This window comes from Syngnathus scovelli, chromosome 4 (assembly GCF_024217435.2).
Source record: "Syngnathus scovelli strain Florida chromosome 4, RoL_Ssco_1.2, whole genome shotgun sequence".
In the NCBI taxonomy this organism is placed as follows: Eukaryota; Metazoa; Chordata; class Actinopteri; order Syngnathiformes; family Syngnathidae; genus Syngnathus; species Syngnathus scovelli.
Genome location: NC_090850.1, coordinates 371,281 through 395,278, shown reverse-complemented (window position 1 = coordinate 395,278; position 23,998 = coordinate 371,281). Strand labels below are relative to the sequence as shown.

Genomic DNA, 23,998 nt, shown 5'->3' with positions numbered 1-23,998 from the left:
CGGCACTGTGGCTTGGCCCAGCGAGGTGTTAAAAATGTCTGTGATGACCCCAGCCAGATGACTTGCACATTCCCTGAACACACGCCCAGGAATGTTGTCCGGGCCAGGGGCCTTACAGGGGTTGACTCTCCTCAGGGTCTTCAACACATCGGCGGAGTCAAGGCAGAGTACCTCCTCTTCCTGATGGGGGACAGTTTTAACTGCTGGAGTGCCGTTTAGTGCCTCGAACCTCCCAAAGAAGTTATTTAGACCATTTAGAAAGTCAGCATCAACTACACCCACCGGGGGGGGGGAGGGTGAGTTGTCGTCTGTAATCGCCCGTATGCCTTGCCACATACTCCTGATGTTTTTGACGTCGTGGAAACGATCCTGAAATTTTCGACTGCGGTCTCGCTTCGCTATCCTGATGGCACGGTTCAAGTTGGCTCTCGCTGTCCTCAGTGTCTCCTTGTCGCCAGACTTGAAGGCAGAGTTCCGCGCTCGTAGCGTTTGACGTACCTCCTCAGTCATCCAGGGTCGTTGGTTGCCCGGGGTGATGATATTCTTAGTGGTGCTGACGTCCTCGGTGCATTTGTTGATGTAGGCTGACACAGTCATGGCACACGCATGTCTAATCTACATCGGGAAAACTGGGAGGGAGGGAGGCAGGCAGGGAGGCAGGCAGGGAGGCAGGCAGTGTCTGTCTGTTGAGGTTTTCACCTTGTTCTTCTCCTGCTGAAGTTCTAACTGGACGTCCATCAGTTTGGTTCTCAGCTCGTCATTGGCGGCCTGAAGGGCGTCCGTTCGCTCCGCCTTGGCCCGCCCTGCCGGAGCTCGTTTGGACATCTCTTACTCGAGTCTCGCCCGGTCGTCAGTCAGAGATCACAACATTTGTACCTGGAGAGCACAAACGCAGCGCTGTTTTCCACTGGCTTCGAACTCAACTTCAATCGGTACCGTAACTTACAACATCATAAACATAGAACTAGCTTGACTTATTCATTGAATAAATGCATTTGGTTCTTCAAAACTGCATCACGCAACATAGCGTGACCGAGACGGCCGTTATCCACCTGCGTGAAGTTATTTGGTGAAATGAATGAGATGTTTAAGACACCATCGTTCTGTCTCTATGTAGATGAAGGGAAATAATCGATTGCTGAAGGTCCAAAGGTGTTGTGATAAACAAATAAACATATTAGTGATTAGTGACATATTTGTGATAAACATATTAGGCAGGATAATCACATATGTTAACGTGACTGCCCACACTGTATTTATTTATGGTTATTTGTTAAATCGAGTACTGTTAGACATGAAATAGGAAGTGTTTAACATAAATGGAAGACGAAAGGGGTACTCACCATTGTAGCTCCTGCTGGTCAATGATACGAGCCTCTTCTTGCAGTGGAAAACATACAGCCAACAAACACCGTGGAACCTAAAGGAATGAAATTAAACATTAACATTTAGCCTAAACCAACATTCACAGATACAACGCAACGCAAACTACACAAACGTAAATCTTTTTAAACACAATGAGTTGTACTTACCGTGTACGCTCTAGACGGTCCACTTGCAAGCAGAAAATAAAGATATTTCTGTTGATAATCGTCGTGTTTGTATCCGGTGTCTCGCTCAAGGCCATTGCGCCCACAGATTTGAATTTTGGCGAGAGTTCAGCCTATTGACGTCATTTCCGCGGTGTAATACCCGCATATCTGAAACGGCAAAGTTAAGAGTAGAGTTAAATAAAGTTTTTAGTCAACGCAATAATTTACAACCGTTGACCAGTCGAAATAATCGTCGAAATTTGGCGTCTGTGGCTGGAAGCAGACGCCGAGTTCGACATTCCTCCCAAACGCCACACTCCCTCGCTTTTCAGGGCTAAAAAAAACCAGTTGTAATTACCTTGTACGCTCTAGACGGTCAAGTTGCAAGCTGAAAACAAAAATATTTGCCTTGTAAGTCATCGTGTTACTAACCGCTGTGTCTTGTTTGCCAGAATTGCCGCTTTCCTACTTCCTGTTGCAAGCCACGCCCACGGATTATAATTTTGCCGTGAGTTCCGCCTATTGACGTCATGTCCGCGTCACATGACTGCGACGTAATATTATCTAAAACTGTTTGTGCGGTATTGTGTTGTTCTGTGCGGTATTGTGTTATTCTGTGCGGCGTCGTGTTGTTCTGTGCGGCGTCGTGTTGTTCAGTGCGACGTCGTGTTGTTCAGTGCGGCATGGTGTTGTTCAGTGCGGCATGGTGTTGTTCAGTGCGGCATGGTGTTGTTCAGTGCGGCATAATGTTGTTCAGTGCGGCATAATGTTGTTCAGTGCGGCATGGTGTTGTTCAGTGCGGCATGGTGTTGTTCAGTGCGGCATGGTGTTGTTCAGTGCGGCATAATGTTGTTCAGTAAGCCATAATGTTATTCAGTGCGGCATGGTGTTGTTCAGTGCGGGATGGTGTTGTTCAGTGCAGGATGGTGTTGTTCAGTGCGGCATGGTGTTGTTCAATGCGGCATGGTGTTGTTCAGTGCGGGATGGTGTTGTTCAGTGCAGGATGGTGTTGTTCAGTGCGGCATGGTGTTGTTCAATGCGGCATGGTGTTGTTCAGTGCGGCATGGTGTTGTTCAGTGCGGCATGGTGTTGTTCAGTGCGGCATGGTGTTGTTCAGTGCGGAATGGTGTTGTTCAGTGCGGCATGGTGTTGTTCAGTGTGGGATGGTGTTGTTCAATGCGGGATCGTGTTGTTCAGTACGGGGTGGTGTTGTTCAGTGCAGGATGGTGTTGTTCAGTGCAGGATGGTGTTGTTCAGTGCGGCATGGTGTTGTTCAATGCAGGATCGTGTTGTTCAGTGCAGCATGGTGTTGTTCAGTGCAGCATGGTGTTGTTCAGTGCGGCATGGTGTTGTTCAGTGCGGGATGGTGTTGTTCAGTGCGGCATGGTGTTTTTCAGTGCGGCATAATGTTGTTCAGTGCAGCATGGTGTTGTTCAGTGCGGCATGGTGTTGTTCAGTGCGACATAATGTTGTTCAGTGCGGCATAATGTTGTTCAGTGCGGCATGGTGTTGTTCAGTGCGGCATGGTGTTGTTCAGTGCGGCATGGTGTTGTTCAGTGCGGCATGGTGTTGTTCAGTGCAGGATGGTGTTGTTCAGTGCAGGATGGTGTTGTTCAATGCGGCATGGTGTTGTTCAGTGCGGGATGGTGTTGTTCAGTGCAGGATGGTGTTGTTCAGTGCGGCATGGTGTTGTTCAGTGCGGAATGGTGTTGTTCAGTGCGGCATGGTGTTGTTCAGTGCGGCATGGTGTTGTTCAGTGCAGGATGGTGTTGTTCAGTGCGGCATGGTGTTGTTCAGTGCGGAATGGTGTTGTTCAGTGCGGCATGGTGTTGTTCAGTGCGGCATGGTGTTGTTCAGTGCAGGATGGTGTTGTTCAATGCGGGATGGTGTTGTTCAGTGCGGGATGGTGTTGTTCAGTGCAGGATGGTGTTGTTCAGTGCGGCATGGTGTTGTTCAATGCGGCATGGTGTTGTTCAGTGCAGGATGGTGTTGTTCAGTGCGGCATGGTGTTGTTCAATGCGGCATGGTGTTGTTCAATGCGGCATGGTGTTGTTCAATGCGGCATGGTGTTGTTCAGTGCGGCATGGTGTTGTTCAGTGCGGCATGGTGTTGTTCAGTGCGGCGTAATGTTGTTCAGTGCGGCATGGTGTTGTTCAGTGCGGAATGGTGTTGTTCAGTGCGGCATGGTGTTGTTCAGTGCGGGATGGTGTTGTTCAGTGCGGCATGGTGTTGCTCAGTGCGGCATGGTGTTGTTCAGTGCGGGATGGTGTTGTTCAGTGCAGCATGGTGTTGTTCAGTGCGGCATGGTGTTGTTCAGTGCGGCATGGTGTTGTTCAGTGCGGCATAATGTTGTTCAGTGCGCCATAATGTTGTTCAGTGCGGCATGGTGTTGTTCAGTGCGGGATGGTGTTGTTCAGTGCAGGATGGTGTTGTTCAGTGCGGCATGGTGTTGTTCAGTGCGGCATGGTGTTGTTCAATGCGGGATCGTGTTGTTCAGTGCGGCATGGTGTTGTTCAGTGCGGCATGGTGTTGTTCAGTGCGGCATGGTGTTGTTCAGTGCGGCATGGTGTTGTTCAGTGCGGCATAATGTTGTTCAGTGCGGCATAATGTTGTTCAGTGCGGCATAATGTTGTTCAGTGCGGCATAATGTTGTTCAGTGCGGCATAATGTTGTTCAGTGCGGCATAATGTTGTTCAGTGCGGGATGGTGTTGTTCATTGCGGCATGGTGTTGTTCAGTGCGGCATGGTGTTGTTCAGTGCGGCATGGTGTTGTTCAGTGCGGGATGGTGTTGTTCAGTGCAGGATGGTGTTGTTCAGTGCGGCATGGTGTTGTTCAATGCGGCATGGTGTTGTTCAGTTCGGGATGGTGTTGTTCAGTGCGGCATGGTGTTGTTCAGTGCGGCATAATGTTTTTCAGTGCGGCATGTTGTTGTTCAGTGCGGCATGGTGTTGTTCAGTGCAGCATAATGTTGTTCAGTGCGGCATGGTGTTGTTCAGTGCGGAATGGTGTTGTTCAGTGCGGCATGGTGTTGTTCAGTGCGGCATGGTGCTGTTCAGTGCGGCATGGTGTTGTTCAGTGCGGCATGGTGTTGTTCAGTGCGGGATGGTGTTCAATGCGGGATCGTGTTGTTCAGTGCGGCATGGTGTTGTTCAGTGCGGCATGGTGTTGTTCAGTGCGGCATGGTGTTGTTCAGTGCGGCATGGTGTTGTTCATTTCGGCATAATGTTGTTCAGTGCGGCATAATGTTGTTTAGTGCGGCATGGTGTTGTTCAGTGCGGGATGTTGTTGTTCAGTGCGTTATAATGTTGTTCAGTGCGGCATGGTGTTGTTCAGTGCGGCATGGTGTTGTTCAGTGCGGCATAATGTTGTTCAGTGCGGCATAATGTTGTTCAGTGCGGGATGGTGTTGTTCAGTGCGGGATGGTGTTGTTCAGTGCGGCATGGTGTTCAATGCGGAATGGTGTTGTTCAGTGCAGGATGGTGTTGTTCAGTGCGGCATGGTGTTGTTCAGTGCGGCATAATGTTGTTCAGTGCGGCATGGTGTTGTTCAGTGCGGCATGGTGTTGTTCAGTGCGGCATGGTGTTGTTCAGTGCGGCATGGTGTTGTTCAGTGCGGCATGGTGTTGTTCAGTGCGGCATAATGTTCAGTGAGGCATAATGTTGTTCAGTGCGGCATAATGTTGTTCAGTGCGGCATGGTGTTGTTCAGTGCGGGATGGTGTTGTTCAGTGCAGGATGGTGTTGTTCAGTGCGGCATGGTGTTCAGTGCGGGATGGTGTCGTTCAGTGCGGCATGGTGTCGTTCAGTGCGGCATGGTGTCTTTCAGTGCGGCATGGTGTCGTTCAGTGAGGCATGGTGTTGTTCAGTGCGGCATGGTGTTGTTTAGTGCGGCATGGTGTTGTTCAGTGCGGGATGGTGTTGTTCAGTGTGGCATGGTGTTCAGTGCGGCATGGTGTTGTTCAGTGCGGTATCGTGTTGTTCAGTGCGGTATCGTGTTTCTCAGTGCGGTATCGTGTTGTTCAGTGCAGTATCGTTGTGTTGTTCGTATTGTGTTGTGTTGTTCGTAATGTGTTGTGTTGTTCGTATTGTGTTGTGTTGTTCGTATTGTGTTGTGTTGTTCGTATTGTGTTGTGTTGTTCATATTGTGTTGTTCATATTGTGTTGAGTTGTTCGTATTGTGTTGTGTTGTTCGTATTGTGTTGCCTTTAACACTTAACCTCTAACACTTAGCCTCTAACACTTAGCCTCTAGCATCTAGAAGGTAAATAAATAGGAAGGAAGGACTCACCGGTGACGTCTTCGCCCACGTCCAAGCGTTGTACTTTGTATTTTCATCCTTCTGACAGTGGAAAACATAGCCAACAAACACCGTGGAACCTAAACGAATGAAAGAAAACTATCATTTGGCCACAACCAACATTCACAGATACAACACAATGTGACGTGCGGGGTTGAGGTTAAAGGTTGAGTGAAGGGCCCTCGTTTTAAACTACTTTTTTGAAAAGGATTGGGAACAAGTAAGACGTATTTAATTTATTTAATGGGAAGTAGTAAGAGCTATTGAATTTAATCTATGTATTATATTCTATTGTATTGTATTCTGTTGTATTCTTTTGGATTGTATTCACACTAACCCCACTAAAACTTCAGCCCACAAAAACTCGCCTCTGGCGCCTAGCCTCTGGCACTTAGCCTCTAACACTTAGCCTTTAACACTTAGCCTTTAACACTTAGCCTTTAACACTTAGCCTTTAACACTTAGCCTTTAACACTTAGCCTTTAACACTTAGCCTTTAACACTTAGCCTAGAAGGTGAATAAATAGGGTTAAAGGTTGAGTGAAGGGCCCTCGTTTTAAACTACTGTTTTGAAAAGGAGTGGGAACAAGTAAGACGTATTTAATTTATTTAATGGGAAGTAGTAAGACTTATTAAATTTATTTAATCTACTTTTCTTCCCAGGCAAAATTTGATGTGCTGCAATTCCAAATTTCCAAAGTGAATGAAGGAATGAAGTCCTTTAAATTATGATTTTGTATAAATACTAGGCATTAACACAAAATCGACGGCACAAAATGGGCAGACTTTACTTGTTTGAAAAGGACTGGTTACAAGACAGACTTTTTTAATTTATTTAATGGGAAGAAGACTTAGTTTAATTGATCTATTTTTGTTCCCTGGCAAAATTCGATTTGCTGCAATTCCAAATTTCCAAAGTGAATGAAGGCAAGAAGTCGTTTAAATTATGATTTTGTTTAAATACTAGGCATGGACACAAAATCTACGGCACAAAATGGGCAGACTTTACTTGTTTGAAGAGGACTGGTTACAAGACAGACTTTTCTGATTTATTTATTGGGAAGAAGACTTATTTAGTTTATTTAATCTATTTTTGTTCCCTGGCAAAATTGGATTTGCTGAAACTGTATTTTGCCAAATCTTGCCTTGAGACCTGATAGGAAGTATTAAACGCTTAGTTAAATCAATACAAGTTGGTAGTAAGAGCGAGTAATGTTGGTTGAACCGATGAATGAAGGTTGAAAGCAATTTAAATTATGACTTTGTATAAATACTAGATATTAACAGAACATCTACTGCGCGAAATGGGCAGAGTTTACTTGTTTGAGAAGGAGTGGCTTATTCAAAACTAAGATTTATTTAATCTGTTTGTTCCCAGGCAAAATTGGATGTGATGCAATTCCAAATTTCACCACATGACGGTGCCCAATTTTGACTTCATAGGACATATTCAACACTTAACTATTATGTTCAAGGTAATCAGATTTGTTTATTATTCCAATGCCCTTTTCAAAACTATTCTGGATTACTACTTTGGATCTATTCTACATTACTTGGCAACAACATACTCTGTAACAGATTAGGCAGTATAATCACATATGTTAACTTGAGAGTGCCCACACTCAATCTACTTATCGTGATGTGTTAAATCAATTACTGTTAGACATTATTATTCTGATAATCTACCAAATCTTTGAATTGAAGAATTTGTGATTTAATTAATAGCTTGTTCAGGGTAATCAGACTTGTATATAATTCTAATGGCCTTCTTTTGAAAACTATTCTGAATTACAACTTTGGATCTTATATTACTTTGCAACAATCTACTCGGTGACAGATTAGGCAGTATAATCACATATGTTAACTTCAGTGCCCACACTGTATTTATTTATGGTTATTTGTTAAATCAAGTACTGTTAGACATGAAATAGGAAGTGTTTAACATAAATGTTATGGCTACTCACCATTGTAGCTCGCTCCTGGTCAATGATATGAGCCTCTTCTTGCAGTGGAAAACTTGCAGCCAACAAACACCGTGGAACCTAAAGGAATGAAATTAAACATTAACATTTCGCCTGGACCAACATTCACACGTACAACGCAACGCGGCTACACTTCTGCTATTACAAACGTAAATCTCCTTAAACACAACGAGTGTTACTTACCGTGTACGCTCTAGGCAAAATTGGATGTGATGCAATTCCAAATCTATCTGAAACGGCAGTTAAAAGTAGAGTTACATCAAGTTTTCTTTTTTAATCAACACAATCATTTACAACCGTTGACCAGAAAGAATCGTCGAAATTCGACGTCCCCCACAAACGCCACGCTCACTCGCTTTTCAGGGCAACAAAAGTACTTCTTTTTAAAAACGATGAGTTGTACTTACCGTGTACGCTCTGGACGGTCCAGTTGCAAGCAGAAAATAAAAATATTTCTCTTGTTAGTCGTATGTTACCATCCGCTGTGTCTTTGTCAACATCGCCGCCATTTTCCTACTTCCTGCTGCGAGCCACGCCCACGGATTTAAATTTGGGCGGAAGCTCTTTCCATTGGCGTCGTTTTCGCGTATAGCAAATCCGATTGGTTGGGAAGGGGGCACGGTTATGCAGCCGAGGGGTCCTGTGATCGGTGGGATGTAAAGTAGGCGTCGACGTCACGTCCGCGTCACGTGACCACGACGTGGCAGACGTCATATAGCAACCGCTGTTTTGTTTAGTAGACTTACAGTTGTTATGCATTGACATAATGGCGCACACACCAAATAGATTTAAATAAATTAAATAATTCTTCTGCCCACTCTCTTTTAAACAAGTTAACTCTCCCCGCGGATTTGAATTCCGGCGAAAGTTACGCCCATCGACGTCACGTATGTCACGTGACCACGACGTGGCAGATGTCATATAGCAACCGCTGTTTTGTTTAGTAGATTTACAGTTGTTATGCATTGGCATAATGGTGTGCACTCAAAATAGATTTAAATAAATTAAATATTTCTTCTGCCCACTCCCTTTTAAACAAGTTAACTCTGCCCACGTCCATTGACGTCTTGTCTGCGTCACGTGACCACGACGTAGCGACGTCATATAGTAACCGCTGTTTTGATCAGTAGACTTACAGTTATTATGCGTTGACATAATGGCGCACTGGTTAGCATGGCCACCTCTTAAGCATGATGTTGCGGGTTCGACGCCTGATCAATGTTAGCATGGAGTGAGCTGAAGTGCATGGCGCTGAAGATTTGAATCTTTGAAATGCGCTGAGGTCTGACATATCAGGCAGAATGGTTTGCCATCACGTTCAACAAAAAATAGAAACTTTCCCACTCTGATTAAAACGTCCTGTGTTCATCTACGTATTTCCGTTTTGCTGTGCATCTTTTCCCTGCCATTTCGAGAGCCCAATTGACACTCATAGTTTAAAGAAATGTGTTTGCCCATCCTACTTTGTGGAATTTCACCACATGCGCTTTTGACCAAAATACCAAATTGAACTCAAGTGAAGCCAACACGCACAACCCCCCCCCACACACACACACACAAATGTTGATATGAACATAAAAGAGCCGCATGCGGTTCGGGAGTTGCGGCTTGGCCAAACCTGTACTATACAACTTTATTTGTATAAAATTTTCACAACAGCTGTCACACAAACAAAGCAGGAAAAACCGAAGACGTGCGTGTTCCGCCCACGCTGGATTTATTTGCACCTTTGAAAAGACACCGTATTGCCGCAGATGTGGCAAAGAGTACTTTTGGGCATCTGAGACGGAAGGATGTCCAAAGCATCACGTCACCTGCTCTGGTAGGCATGGTGGTGGGACGTTGAGGTCAACCGCTTTGGGGTTGGCTGAATCTTTGATCGCAGGATGCCACACACTTGAAGACAGAAGCAGAAAAGCAGAGCTAAATGCAAAATGTACTCACCGGTGACTCCAATTTTTTCCCCCCCTGAAGAAACAGCTGGACGGGTGGCCCCGGCTTGCCAGTGGGACTCTTGTTATTCTGACCCTTTTTAGTGCGCGTTTGGGGCAACAACCGTTTTTTGTGGCGCTCTCTTCTGGTTCAAAAGTGCCCTGCATGTGAATTTGCTTTTCCTGCCTTCTGATTGGATGAGCGCCGGTGTGACGCGGTGCCTCTGTCACCGTGGCGGGGGGTATACGTTGGCATCGGAGCGTCTGCCAACGTCTGAGACCGGCTGGCAGTGTATCGGAGGTGTCGAGTGCGGTGCCGCTGGAGCTCACTCACCAGCTGGTGTTAGGGCCACAGAATGAAGGCCAAGGAGAAGAATAGAAAGAGAAACAGAAACTTCTCCTCCAATTGTTTGATTTGTCTCTTCTGAGCTTCGATGAATTCTTTCAGCTCTTTGTTCCTCTAGGACGGACAAATGGAAAGTGGCATTCAAAAGCCAGTAAGCGTGCAAGTAAGTGCCGGGCTGGCTTTGGGCCCTTACCTGTTGCGCGCTGTGCAGCAGATCCATTCTCTCTTGGAGGATGCAAGCGTCGCGCTCCCTCAACTCGCACATCAGGGCTCGCTTCCATTGGTCCACGGCGCTCCTAAGCTCTTCTCTCTGATCCGCCGTCAGCACGTCATTCACGCCAGCGTGGCTGGCTTTTTCGCCGTCCGTGGCGGGCCAGTCCCGCTGCGGTAGCGCCTCGTACAACATGGCCTCCAGCTCCAGGATCCTCTGGGCCGCAATCCTCGTCCATCAGTGGTCCGGCGGGAGATTTGAGGGCGGCTTACCTTATGAGCCTGGTCCATGGAACACTTCCTGAAGTCCAACTCTTCATCCAGGTAGCCCTTCTGCTTGCAGAACATATCCTAGCACAGCTCAAGGTCAGAATTGTTGGGGCACATTGCCGGAGTTCCCCTTGGCTGATGTCGCGTGTCTGTCTACCTTCTCACTTTCAATGTCCAACATCTTCTGTTGAAGTGCTGACTTGGTCACTTTGATGTATTCTAACCACTGAGGAAAGGCTGCTGTCACATAAGCAGAATGCGAGAGCGTGCGTGGACGTGCGCGTTACCTTCTCGGCTAGGGTGAGAAGGGTCCTGGCGTGAATCACGACCACCTGCTCCTCGTTGGTGAGATTCTGCAAGAGCCCAAAGGCACAGCGTCAACAAGCTTCTTTCAGCGCAAAGCCTTCCAAAAGTCACATTTGAGCCGCCGAGTCTCGTGGAGTGCGAACATAAGGAGTTCGACATACACTTACGGCGTTATAGCCCAGGATGTCCAGCTTCTTCATCAGATCACTGATGACGATGTCCGGGGGAAAGGCGCAAGGAGCAATGTAAGGTGTTCTGGGACCTCGGGTTAAGGTTAGGGTTGCGAGGGACGCCTTACGTACGCTCACGCCCTCGGCCTCGCAGTAGATCTGCAAAGGGCTGAGGCCGTCTGGGAAACGGACTTGCAGAAACTTCAAGACGGGGGAGCGCCACTCCCTCTCCTGAAAGGCAGAGGCATGCATCCGTCCGTCCGTCCGTCCGTCCGTCCGTCACATCTCTGGCCTCAACACGCTTGTGCGAGTCTTCCCACCTCCAGCTCCAGGATGCGGAACTCAAGCAGTTCGTTTTGGTCTCGGATATCCTGGATGTGCTCTTTCAGACGCGCTTCTTCCGCCTCCATCCGCCTGACCTGAAAAGACAGTCAGACCTCATCTGCGGGGCTTCCCGACAGGTGTGACGCCAAGCGACTCCGCCCAGCGCCTTTCTTTCCGTCACCTTTTCGGCCAACTGCTGATTGCTCTGACGCAGCAGCTGCATCTCCTCCACCCACTTGACATTCTAGAAGAGACAAACGCGTGGACAGCTTTGGAATGTTGTGTCATTTTCATCCACAAATTCTTTGGTTGACTGGAAAATGACATTTGCTTTTCTCCGCATTTTCCCAGCCACGTTCGGGGGGGGGGGGTTGGTCCAGTAATGCCAGACGGATGAGTGACTGAAGAATGTAGCTATTTTGTCTGAGAAAAAGGTGTGCTCATTGATGAGCTTACCTGTCCTTGTTGCTTCAGCGCTGACTCCAGATCTGCTACTCTGCTTTGATAGTGACCCATTTCTACCATCAGCTTTTCTCTGGTCTGAAAGGAGGAGGAGGGAGGCTCCTCCTCCTCCTTTCAGACCAGAGAACACCCGAGGCTGGGTGAGAACGGGGAGGCTGCGACCCGGCCGGGGGTTGCGGGAAGGGGCGCCACCTTGATCTCCTTCTCGGCGTCGTAGTCCCCTTCGCTGGTCTGGGCTAGCAGAGCGTAGGCTCGTTGCAGCGCTTGATATTCTTGCGTCAGCTGGCGGTAGCGAAGCTCCGCCTCTTCATGCACACACCAATGCAACATAGCACTAGTACCAGAATCAGTCAGACCGGCGACAAAGCACCCGCGACGCAAAGACGAGTCCGATTCCAGGCTGAAGAGGAATGTTTGGTGCCAATACGCTGGCAGAAATGGCGGGCTACCTCTTCGGGTTCCGTGTCGGGGGTTCTGTCGGTGTGAAAAGACAAGGACGATCCGTCCGGGTCCACCAACACGTCTTCGTCGTAGCCGTAAAATGTTTCGATGACCTGCGGGCGCGGAAGCAAACATCTCTCTGAACAAACTGAAGCGACACCTCACGATGAATCGACGAGAGGAACGATAGCGAGAAAAAGGCCATTTCATCTTGCGCAACACCAAGCAGCCGCAAACAAACAGACTCACCTTGCAGGACCTCACGCTTTGTTCCTCCTCAGAGATTCTCGACGTCGGTATCGTAGCAGCAAATCTCTCTCCTGTCGACACAAATAATCCGCCTTTGAGATTCTTTGGATGCAAAGGGAACGAACGGCTCCGGCGCAGAAACAAACGCGACTCACAATGACATTTCTGACATGAGCTCCTGTCTCCAGAGCCTGAAAAACACGTCACCGGCGATGATTGGAGGGACGCTCGTCTTTTCCAAAAGTGACAACTACAGGGTGTGTCAGGGTTTTCCAGATTATCTTTATCGTATCATTGTGTTGCTTTGACTTTGACTGCGACCTGTAATAAATAATATTATTTATCCCTTATTTATCCCTATCGCTTATCCCTTCCTACACAAAGTCGTAAAACACCCCTTGCTATGTTTTGACTAGAGGTCAAGGGCTTCCTCTATTCAATCCACTCTTACACCCACCCTGTTTCTCTTAATTAAAATGCTCGTGCAGGAGCCGAGAGTCAGACTTCATTCGTACAACGGATGGACTCTCCACCTGCAGGTGTCCAAAAGAACTTACTTGTCTCCCGTGTGGTTCTTGCAAAATAAGTTGGAGCGAGCGCAACTCTAACAGGGTGCATTTTGCCACTAGCTGCCTACGGACAATGACGTCGCGCTCGCGGCTCATGGTTGACGGGCTGAGCAGCCGGGCAAGTCCGTCGTTTTCAGCGCACAGCGAGTGGCAAAGGCGCTGACAAAACGGGAGCTTTGAGCTGCTGAAAACGGCAAAACAAGTCTAAAGCGTGTTCAAACGCGTGCGCACAATGCTCCTGCTTGAAAGGTCGGAATTTAAGGGGCCAATTTTTTGGATGGCGGCCGCCGGCCAAGCTTTGGACGGAAAAGGTTTCCTGGCGACAGCGAGCGAGCGCGGCGCTGCCGTACGTGCACCGAGTCGCCTGCCTGAAGACCTTGGACAAGTCGTCGATGATGTGCCGCTGCTCCACAACTTGAAGGAACTCCATTTCACCGTCCTGCTGGCCGCAACCGCGGTCCAGGTCATTGAGCGAACTAGGCCTTCTCTGTGGAACACAAATGCAGTGGACTCTGTTGGCACGCCGCCGTTGTCCGCGTCGACTTACCAAGCTTGCCATCTCCTCGTTCTCCTGGGTGACAAAGCGCACTTTGTTTTCAAGGCGACACAGCACCAGCGAGAGTTCTTCATTCTTCCTGCTCAGGCGTTTGTTTTTGTACAGGAGTGGCAGAAACTGGCTTTCTGTTTCTCTCAGTCGCTTTAGCTGCAAGCATGAAGTGCGGGATGTGAAAGACGCACAACACGCGGGCCAGAACGTATCCATTTCTTTTGCATCGGTTTGAACGGAATCGTGGCTTTGGCTCCCAATAAAAGACATCTACCAGGCAACCGACTCGCCGCGCCGCTCAACTAATAAGCAAGCGCAAGTAGCGGCTCCCTGGTAATGGCTAACTCTTTCTGCTTCTCCTCATGGAGTTTGCTTTTGAGTTCCGTCATGGCGGCGGTGGCACGGTGGTGCTCCGCCCGCAGGTCCTGACTTCTCTCTCTCTCCAGACAGCTGACCTGACATGACTTAGACTTAGACAAACTTTATTGTCATCTTGTCTGCACATGGTGCATACAAAACGAAATTCCGTTGCATACGTCTTACAACAAAGTAGTGATATTGCAGTTGAATAGAAGTAACATATCCTATGAAAATATATATATATATACATATACTATATATATATATATATATATATATATATATATATATATATAAAAAATAAGTATAAAGTGCAGCAGTGATAATTATGCAATAGTGCAAGTAGGCAAAACAGTATTCAAGAGTGTGCAGAGGAATGCTAAACCATGTATTAAACTTCTATTTAAAGGGTTTATACAAGTTCAGTAAAGTTGGTAGTGCGAGATAGTGCAAGATAGAGGTCCGTAGTGTCATAAAGTACAGTTCTGTGAATGTGTGATGCAGAGTTCAGTTTAGAGCTCAACAGTTCTAGTGTTCAACAGTCTGATGACAGCAGGGAAAAAGCTGTTGCAGAACCTGGTGGACCTGCAGCGGATGCTGCAAACCTCTTCCCAGAGGGCAGCAGGGAGAACAGTCCATGGTGGGGTTGTGATGGGTCATTGATGATGTTACGGGCACGGGACATGCAGCGCTGAGATGAAATGTCCTGAATGGAGGGAAGAGGAGCCCCTATGATCCTCTCTGCTGTCCTCACCACTCTCCTCACGTTCTTCCAATCGGAGGCGGTGCAGCCTCCACACCACACAGAGAGACAGCTTGTCAGAATGCTCTCTATGGTGCTCCTGTAGAACGTCCTCATGATGGGTGGGGGCAGGTGGGCTCTCCTCATCCTCCGCAGGAAGTACAAGCGCTTCTGTGCCCTCTTGACCAGTGCCGTAGTGTTCATAGTCCAGGTGAGGTCTTCTGTGATGTGGACCCCCAGGAATTTGGTGCTGCTGACCACCTCCACAGCTGAGCTGTTGATGATCAGTGGAGCGTGGTGAGGCTGTTTTTTCCTGAAGTCGACGATGATCTCCTTCATCTTCTCCTCATTCAGGATCAGGCTGTTTTCTCTGCACCAGCCCACCAGCTGCTCCACCTCCTCTCTGTAGTCCAGGTCGTTGTTGTCTCTGATGAGCCCCACCACCGTTGTGTCGTCTGCTGACTTCACGATGTGATTGGTGGTGAACCTGAGGACGCAGTCGTGTGTCATCAGGGTGCACAGCAGGGGGCTCAGGACGCAGCCCTGAAGGGAGCCTGTGCTGAGGGTGATGACATCAGAGGTGTTCTGTCCGACCCGGACTGACTGAGGTCTGTTGGTGAGGAAGTCTAGCAGCCAGTTGCGAAGGGGGGTGTTGAAGCCCAGGTGTTCCAATTTTCCTACCAGATGCTGTGGGATGATGGTGTTAAACGCTGAGCTGAAGTCCAGGAACAGCCTCCGCACATGGGTGTTCTTCTCCTCCAGGTGAGCCAGGCTCAGGTGAAGAACGGAGGAGATGGCTTCCTGAGTGGAGCGGTTTTGCCGGTCGGCAAACTGGAACGGGTCAAATAATAGGGGGAGTCTGGAAACGATGTGACCTTTAAGCAGCCTTTCGAAGCACTTCATCATAACCGGAGTCAGTGCAACAGGCCGGTAATCATTAAATGAGGTGATTTGAGGTTTCTTCGGCACCGGAATGATGGAGGCAGTCTTAAAGCACGCCGGCACTGTGGCTTGGCCCAGCGAGGTGTTAAAAATGTCTGTGATGACCCCAGCCAGATGACTTGCACATTCCCTGAACACACGCCCAGGAATGTTGTCCGGGCCAGGGGCCTTACAGGGGTTGACTCTCCTCAGGGTCTTCAACACATCGGCGGAGTCAAGGCAGAGTACCTCCTCTTCCTGATGGGGGACAGTTTTAACTGCTGGAGTGCCGTTTAGTGCCTCGAACCTCCCAAAGAAGTTATTTAGACCATTTAGAAAGTCAGCATCAACTACACCCACCGGGGGGGGGGAGGGTGAGTTGTCGTCTGTAATCGCCCGTATGCCTTGCCACATACTCCTGATGTTTTTGACGTCGTGGAAACGATCCTGAAATTTTCGACTGCGGTCTCGCTTCGCTATCCTGATGGCACGGTTCAAGTTGGCTCTCGCTGTCCTCAGTGTCTCCTTGTCGCCAGACTTGAAGGCAGAGTTCCGCGCTCGTAGCGTTTGACGTACCTCCTCAGTCATCCAGGGTCGTTGGTTGCCCGGGGTGATGATATTCTTAGTGGTGCTGACGTCCTCGGTGCATTTGTTGATGTAGGCTGACACAGTCATGGCACACGCATGTCTAATCTACATCGGGAAAACTGGGAGGGAGGGAGGCAGGCAGGGAGGCAGGCAGGGAGGCAGGCAGTGTCTGTCTGTTGAGGTTTTCACCTTGTTCTTCTCCTGCTGAAGTTCTAACTGGACGTCCATCAGTTTGGTTCTCAGCTCGTCATTGGCGGCCTGAAGGGCGTCCGTTCGCTCCGCCTTGGCCCGCCCTGCCGGAGCTCGTTTGGACATCTCTTACTCGAGTCTCGCCCGGTCGTCAGTCAGAGATCACAACATTTGTACCTGGAGAGCACAAACGCAGCGCTGTTTTCCACTGGCTTCGAACTCAACTTCAATCGGTACCGTAACTTACAACATCATAAACATAGAACTAGCTTGACTTATTCATTGAATAAATGCATTTGGTTCTTCAAAACTGCATCACGCAACATAGCGTGACCGAGACGGCCGTTATCCACCTGCGTGAAGTTATTTGGTGAAATGAATGAGATGTTTAAGACACCATCGTTCTGTCTCTATGTAGATGAAGGGAAATAATCGATTGCTGAAGGTCCAAAGGTGTTGTGATAAACAAATAAACATATTAGTGATTAGTGACATATTTGTGATAAACATATTAGGCAGGATAATCACATATGTTAACGTGACTGCCCACACTGTATTTATTTATGGTTATTTGTTAAATCGAGTACTGTTAGACATGAAATAGGAAGTGTTTAACATAAATGGAAGACGAAAGGGGTACTCACCATTGTAGCTCCTGCTGGTCAATGATACGAGCCTCTTCTTGCAGTGGAAAACATACAGCCAACAAACACCGTGGAACCTAAAGGAATGAAATTAAACATTAACATTTAGCCTAAACCAACATTCACAGATACAACGCAACGCAAACTACACAAACGTAAATCTTTTTAAACACAATGAGTTGTACTTACCGTGTACGCTCTAGACGGTCCACTTGCAAGCAGAAAATAAAGATATTTCTGTTGATAATCGTCGTGTTTGTATCCGGTGTCTCGCTCAAGGCCATTGCGCCCACAGATTTGAATTTTGGCGAGAGTTCAGCCTATTGACGTCATTTCCGCGGTGTAATACCCGCATATCTGAAACGGCAAAGTTAAGAGTAGAGTTAAATAAAGTTTTTAGTCAACGCAATAATTTACAACCGTTGACCAGTCGAAATAATCGTCGAAATTTGGCGTCTGTGGCTGGAAGCAGACGCCGAGTTCGACATTCCTCCCAAACGCCACACTCCCTCGCTTTTCAGGGCTAAAAAAAACCAGTTGTAATTACCTTGTACGCTCTAGACGGTCAAGTTGCAAGCTGAAAACAAAAATATTTGCCTTGTAAGTCATCGTGTTACTAACCGCTGTGTCTTGTTTGCCAGAATTGCCGCTTTCCTACTTCCTGTTGCAAGCCACGCCCACGGATTATAATTTTGCCGTGAGTTCCGCCTATTGACGTCATGTCCGCGTCACATGACTGCGACGTAATATTATCTAAAACTGTTTGTGCGGTATTGTGTTGTTCTGTGCGGTATTGTGTTATTATGTGCGGCGTCGTGTTGTTCTGTGCGGCGTCGTGTTGTTCAGTGCGACGTCGTGTTGTTCAGTGCGGCATGGTGTTGTTCAGTGCGGCATGGTGTTGTTCAGTGCGGCATGGTGTTGTTCAGTGCGGCATAATGTTGTTCAGTGCGGCATAATGTTGTTCAGTGCGGCATGGTGTTGTTCAGTGCGGCATGGTGTTGTTCAGTGCGGCATGGTGTTGTTCAGTGCGGCATAATGTTGTTCAGTAAGCCATAATGTTGTTCAGTGCGGCATGGTGTTGTTCAGTGCGGGATGGTGTTGTTCAGTGCAGGATGGTGTTGTTCAGTGCGGCATGGTGTTGTTCAATGCGGCATGGTGTTGTTCAGTGCGGGATGGTGTTGTTCAGTGCAGGATGGTGTTGTTCAGTGCGGCATGGTGTTGTTCAATGCGGCATGGTGTTGTTCAGTGCGGCATGGTGTTGTTCAGTGCGGCATGGTGTTGTTCAGTGCGGCATGGTGTTGTTCAGTGCGGAATGGTGTTGTTCAGTGCGGCATGGTGTTGTTCAGTGTGGGATGGTGTTGTTCAATGCGGGATCGTGTTGTTCAGTACGGGGTGGTGTTGTTCAGTGCAGGATGGTGTTGTTCAGTGCAGGATGGTGTTGTTCAGTGCGGCATGGTGTTGTTCAATGCAGGATCGTGTTGTTCAGTGCAGCATGGTGTTGTTCAGTGCAGCATGGTGTTGTTCAGTGCGGCATGGTGTTGTTCAATGCGGCATGGTGTTGTTCAGTGCGGGATGGTGTTGTTCAGTGCGGCATGGTGTTTTTCAGTGCGGCATAATGTTGTTCAGTGCAGCATGGTGTTGTTCAGTGCGGCATGGTGTTGTTCAGTGCGACATAATGTTGTTCAGTGCGGCATAATGTTGTTCAGTGCGGCATGGTGTTGTTCAGTGCGGCATGGTGTTGTTCAGTGCGGCATGGTGTTGTTCAGTGCAGGATGGTGTTGTTCAGTGCAGGATGGTGTTGTTCAATGCGGCATGGTGTTGTTCAGTGCAGGATGGTGTTGTTCAGTGCAGGATGGTGTTGTTCAGTGCGGCATGGTGTTGTTCAGTGCGGAATGGTGTTGTTCAGTGCGGAATGGTGTTGTTCAGTGCGGCATGGTGTTGTTCAGTGCGGCATGGTGTTGTTCAGTGCAGGATGGTGTTGTTCAATGCGGGATGGTGTTGTTCAGTGCGGGATGGTGTTGTTCAGTGCAGGATGGTGTTGTTCAGTGCGGCATGGTGTTGTTCAATGCGGCATGGTGTTGTTCAGTGCAGGATGGTGTTGTTCAGTGCGGCATGGTGTTGTTCAATGCGGCATGGTGTTGTTCAATGCGGCATGGTGTTGTTCAATGCGGCATGGTGTTGTTCAGTGCGGCATGGTGTTGTTCAGTGCGGCATGGTGTTGTTCAGTGCGGCATGGTGTTGTTCAGTGCGGAATGGTGTTGTTCAGTGCGGCATGGTGTTGTTCAGTGCGGGATGGTGTTGTTCAGTGCGGCATGGTGTTGCTCAGTGCGGCATGGTGTTGTTCAGTGCGGGATGGTGTTGTTCAGTGCAGCATGGTGTTGTTCAGTGCGGCATGGTGTTGTTCAGTGCGGCATGGTGTTGTTCAGTGCGGCATAATGTTATTCAGTGCGCCATAATGTTGTTCAGTGCGGCATGGTGTTGTTCAGTGCGGGATGGTGTTGTTCAGTGCAGGATGGTGTTGTTCAGTGCGGCATGGTGTTGTTCAGTGCGGCATGGTGTTGTTCAATGCGGGATCGTGTTGTTCAGTGCGGCATGGTGTTGTTCAGTGCGGCATGGTGTTGTTCAGTGCGGCATGGTGTTGTTCAGTGCGGCATGGTGTTGTTCAGTGCGGCATAATGTTGTTCAGTGCGGCATAATGTTGTTCAGTGCGGCATAATGTTGTTCAGTGCGGCATAATGTTGTTCAGTGCGGCATAATGTTGTTCAGTGCGGCATAATGTTGTTCAGTGCGGGATGGTGTTGTTCATTGCGGCATGGTGTTGTTCAGTGCGGCATGGTGTTGTTCAGTGCGGCATGGTGTTGTTCAGTGCGGGATGGTGTTGTTCAGTGCAGGATGGTGTTGTTCAGTGCGGCATGGTGTTGTTCAATGCGGCATGGTGTTGTTCAGTTCGGGATGGTGTTGTTCAGTGCGGCATGGTGTTGTTCAGTGCGGCATAATGTTTTTCAGTGCGGCATGTTGTTGTTCAGTGCGGCATGGTGTTGTTCAGTGCAGCATAATGTTGTTCAGTGCGGCATGGTGTTGTTCAGTGCGGAATGGTGTTGTTCAGTGCGGCATGGTGTTGTTCAGTGCGGCATGGTGTTGTTCAGTGCGGCATGGTGTTGTTCAGTGCGGCATGGTGTTGTTCAGTGCGGGATGGTGTTCAATGCGGGATCGTGTTGTTCAGTGCGGCATGGTGTTGTTCAGTGCGGCATGGTGTTGTTCAGTGCGGCATGGTGTTGTTCAGTGCGGCATGGTGTTGTTCATTTCGGCATAATGTTGTTCAGTGCGGCATAATGTTGTTTAGTGCGGCATGGTGTTGTTCAGTGCGGGATGGTGTTGTTCAGTGCGTTATAATGTTGTTCAGTGCGGCATGGTGTTGTTCAGTGCGGCATGGTGTTGTTCAGTGCGGCATAATGTTGTTCAGTGCGGCATAATGTTGTTCAGTGCGGGATGGTGTTGTTCAGTGCGGGATGGTGTTGTTCAGTGCGGCATGGTGTTCAATGCGGAATGGTGTTGTTCAGTGCAGGATGGTGTTGTTCAGTGCGGCATGGTGTTGTTCAGTGCGGCATAATGTTGTTCAGTGCGGCATGGTGTTGTTCAGTGCGGCATGGTGTTGTTCAGTGCGGCATGGTGTTGTTCAGTGCGGCATGGTGTTGTTCAGTGCGGCATGGTGTTGTTCAGTGCGGCATGGTGTTGTTCAGTGAGGCATAATGTTGTTCAGTGCGGCATAATGTTGTTCAGTGCGGCATAATGTTGTTCAGTGCGGGATGGTGTTGTTCAGTGCAGGATGGTGTTGTTCAGTGCGGCATGGTGTTCAGTGCGGCATGGTGTTGTTCAGTGCGGTATCGTGTTGTTCAGTGCGGTATCGTGTTTCTCAGTGCGGTATCGTGTTTCTCAGTGCGGTATCGTGTTGTTCAGTGCAGTATCGTTGTGTTGTTCGTATTGTGTTGTGTTGTTCGTAATGTGTTGTGTTGTTCGTATTGTGTTGTGTTGTTCGTATTGTGTTGTGTTGTTCGTATTGTGTTGTGTTGTTCATATTGTGTTGTTCATATTGTGTTGAGTTGTTCGTATTGTGTTGTGTTGTTCGTATTGTGTTGCCTTTAACACTTAGCCTCTAACACTTAGCCTCTAGCATCTAGAAGGTAAATAAATAGGAAGGAAGGACTCACCGGTGACGTCTTCGCCCACGTCCAAGCGTTGTACTTTGTATTTTCATCCTTCTGACAGTGGAAAACATAGCCAACAAACACCGTGGAACCTAAACGAATGAAAGAAAACTATCATTTGGCCACAACCAACATTCACAGATACAACACAATGTGACGTGCGGGGTTGAGGTTAAAGGTTGAGTGAAGGGCCCTCGTTTTAAACTACTTTTTTGAAAAGGATTGGGAACAAGTAAGACGTATTTAATTTATTTAATGGGAAGTAGTAAGAGCTATTGAATTTAATCTATGTATTATATTCTATTGTATTGTATTCTGTTGTATTCTTTTGGATTGTATTCACACTAACCCCACTAAAACTTCAGCCCACAAAAACTCGCCTCTGGCGCCTAGCCTCTGGCACTTAGCCTCTAACACTTAGCCTTTAACACTTAGCCTTTAACACTTAGCCTTTAACACTTAGCCTTTAACACTTAGCCTAGAAGGTGAATAAATAGGGTTAAAGGTTGAGTGAAGGGCCCTCGTTTTAAACTACTGTTTTGAAAAGGAGTGGAAACAAGTAAGACGTATTTAATTTATTTAATGGGAAGTAGTAAGACTTATTAAATTTATTTAATCTACTTTTCTTCCCAGGCAAAATTTGATGTGCTGCAATTCCAAATTTCCAAAGTGAATGAAGGAATGAAGTCCTTTAAATTATGATTTTGTATAAATACTAGGCATAAACACAAAATCGACGGCACAAAATGGGCAGACTTTACTTGTTTGAAAAGGACTGGTTACAAGACAGACTTTTTTAATTTATTTAATGGGAAGAAGACTTATTTAGTTTAATTGATCTATTTTTGTTCCCTGGCAAAATTCGATTTGCTGCAATTCCAAATTTCCAAAGTGAATGAAGGAAAGAAGTCGTTTAAATTATGATTTTGTTTAAATACTAGGCATAGACACAAAATCTACGGCACAAAATGGGCAGACTTTACTTGTTTGAAGAGGACTGGTTACAAGACAGACTTTTCTGATTTATTTAATGGGAAGAGGACTTATTTAGTTTATTTAATCTATTTTTGTTCCCTGGCAAAATTGGATTTGCTGAAATTGTATTTTGCCAAATCTCGATTTGAGACCTGATAGGAAGTATTAAACGCTTAGTTAAATCAATACAAGTTGGTAATAAGAGCGAGTAATGTTGGTTGAACCGATGAATGAAGGTTGAAAGCAATTTAAATTATGACTTTGTATAAATACTAGATATTAACAGAACATCTACTGCGCAAAATGGGCAGAGTTTACTTGTTTGAGAAGGAGTGGCTTATTCAAAACTAAGATTTATGTAATCTGTTTGTTCCCAGGCAAAATTGGATGTGATGCAATTCCAAATTTCACCACATGATGGTGCCCAATTTTGACTTCATAGGACATATTAAACACTTAGCTTGTTATTATGTTCAAGGTAATCAGATTTGTTTATCATTCTAATGGCCTCTTCAAAACTATTCTGGATTACTACTTTGGATCTATTCTACATTACTTGGCAACAACATACTCTGTAACAGATTAGGCAGTATAATCACATATGTTAACTTGAGAGTGCCCACACTCAATCTACTTATCGTGATGTGTTAAATCAATTACTGTTAGACATTATTTGTCTGATAATCTACCAAATCTTTGAATTGAAGAATTTGTGATTTAATTAATAGCTTGTTCAGGGTAATCAGACTTGTATATAATTCTAATGGCCTTCTTTTGAAAACTATTCTGAATTACAACTTTGGATCTTATATTACTTTGCAACAATCTACTCGGTGACAGATTAGGCAGTATAATCACATATGTTAACTTCAGTGCCCACACTGTATTTATTTATGGTTATTTGTTAAATCAAGTACTGTTAGACATGAAATAGGAAGTGTTTAACATAAATGTTATGGCTACTCACCATTGTAGCTCGCTCCTGGTCAATGATATGAGCCTCTTCTTGCAGTGGAAAACTTGCAGCCAACAAACACCGTGGAACCTAAAGGAATGAAATTAAACATTAACATTTCGCCTGGACCAACATTCACACGTACAATGCAACGCGGCTACACTTCTGCTATTACAAACGTAAATCTCCTTAAACACAACGAGTGTTACTTACCGTGTACGCTCTAGGCAAAATTGGATGTGATGCAATTCCAAATCTATCTGAAACGGCAGTTAAAAGTAGAGTTACATCAAGTTTTCTTTTTTAATCAACACAATCATTTACAACCGTTGACCAGAAAGAATCGTCGAAATTCGACGTCCCCCACAAACGCCACGCTCACTCGCTTTTCAGGGCAACAAAAGTACTTCTTTTTAAAAACGATGAGTTGTACTTACCGTGTACGCTCTGGACGGTCCAGTTGCAAGCAGAAAATAAAAATATTTCTCTTGTTAGTCGTATGTTACCATCCGCTGTGTCTTTGTCAACATCGCCGCCATTTTCCTACTTCCTGCTGCGAGCCACGCCCACGGATTTAAATTTGGGCGGAAGCTCTTTCCATTGGCGTCGTTTTCGCGTATAGCAAATCCGATTGGTTGGGAAGGGGGCACGGTTATGCAGCCGAGGGGTCCTGTGATCGGTGGGATGTAAAGTAGGCGTCGACGTCACGTCCGCGTCACGTGACCACGACGTGGCAGACGTCATATAGCAACCGCTGTTTTGTTTAGTAGACTTACAGTTGTTA

General features: G+C 47.0%; 2 long non-coding RNA genes across 2 annotated transcripts; both read right to left on the bottom strand.

Annotated features, from left to right (window-relative positions):
* Positions 1 to 5,819: 5,819 nt before the first annotated feature.
* LOC137840274 (uncharacterized) lies at positions 5,820 to 8,318 on the bottom strand. The gene is made up of 4 exons (XR_011086808.1): positions 8,218 to 8,318; positions 7,994 to 8,040; positions 7,793 to 7,870; positions 5,820 to 5,908 (listed from the first exon to the last, which is right to left on the bottom strand). It is a non-coding gene; the product is annotated as an uncharacterized lncRNA (long non-coding RNA).
* A 9,012-nt stretch (positions 8,319 to 17,330) lies between these two features.
* LOC137840272 (uncharacterized) lies at positions 17,331 to 23,752 on the bottom strand. The gene is made up of 6 exons (XR_011086805.1): positions 23,652 to 23,752; positions 23,428 to 23,474; positions 23,227 to 23,304; positions 21,288 to 21,376; positions 17,627 to 17,656; positions 17,331 to 17,436 (listed from the first exon to the last, which is right to left on the bottom strand). It is a non-coding gene; the product is annotated as an uncharacterized lncRNA (long non-coding RNA).
* Positions 23,753 to 23,998: the final 246 nt, after the last annotated feature.